Source organism: Branchiostoma floridae, chromosome 14 (genome assembly GCF_000003815.2).
Source record: "Branchiostoma floridae strain S238N-H82 chromosome 14, Bfl_VNyyK, whole genome shotgun sequence".
NCBI classification, from domain to species: domain Eukaryota; kingdom Metazoa; phylum Chordata; class Leptocardii; order Amphioxiformes; family Branchiostomatidae; genus Branchiostoma; species Branchiostoma floridae.
In genome coordinates, this window is record NC_049992.1 from 10,759,471 (window position 1) to 10,760,411 (window position 941).

Here is a 941-nt window from a genome sequence, read left to right on the forward strand (position 1 = left end):
TCAAAAGCCATCCATAAGAACGAGGTGCTGAGAAAACTGTACTCGTGGTATCAGCTATTTCTCAGTATATACACCATTTGTTATTCATTATATTTCCTCGGCTAACATTGTGTATAATGCTATGCATTGTTCAACAGAACTGTTTAAAGTTGATCTTAATGCCCATCTGTACAAATCATATTGGGAAAAGACACAGCAGAATTTTTCAAACTTTCTCAGCACCCTCTTAACACACCCTCATATCATGAGTAAAATACCAGTACACAGCTTTCTTTGTTAAATGTTAGACGTTTTCTGAAAGGTAAAAAAACGATCTAAGATATCAATTTTTTGCACGATGCTCCATCTAATCTTAGTGTCGCTTTAAAGTAATGTATCCGTAAAGGAGCTGGTATTTTACTCACACAAACCGTTTCCCTACCTAGTATCACACATTTTCAGCACTCGTTATGATTTTCTTCAAGTTTATACACATCATGTTTAAGGGGCAACCTAGAGGTGGTACTAGTTCCTTCGGCGCTACGGCTGCTTGTCTTTTCTTCATATACATTTCAACAAATTCGCAGTAGTACTGCATATGATTATTCTAGAGCTATGAAGAAATTTCCGCACGTTACATTCTATCTCCATCCACATCTCATGGTTCCTCTGAGGCTTCTAGGCAGTTGCATTTCAGTCTGTTGCTGTCAAGATTATCAAGCAAAACATTTCATAGAACTGGTGTAAGTTTAAACAATGATAACTAGTGTTTTTTTCAGTTGTTAGTCTTAGGCATTTCCAAAATTGCACAATACACAGGATGACACAGAAGATAAACTTGTAATCTGTGTTCTTTCCTCAGTGGAAACTTTTCACAACTTTAAACTGTTTGTAATGACTGTACATTCAATTCAACAACGTTCTAATGATAACCTTCCTAAACAAATTGCATTGACTTGGCT

At 36.1% G+C, this 941-nt stretch overlaps 1 protein-coding gene across 1 annotated transcript in view; it reads right to left on the reverse strand.

Annotated features, from left to right (window-relative positions):
• Positions 1 to 502: 502 nt before the first annotated feature.
• The window catches only part of LOC118430792 (kinesin-like protein KIF1B), a gene marked incomplete in the record, with an annotated part of 54,954 nt that continues 54,515 nt past the window's right edge, over positions 503 to 941 (reverse strand). Inside the window, 1 exon segment of the mRNA XM_035841814.1 lies at positions 503 to 941.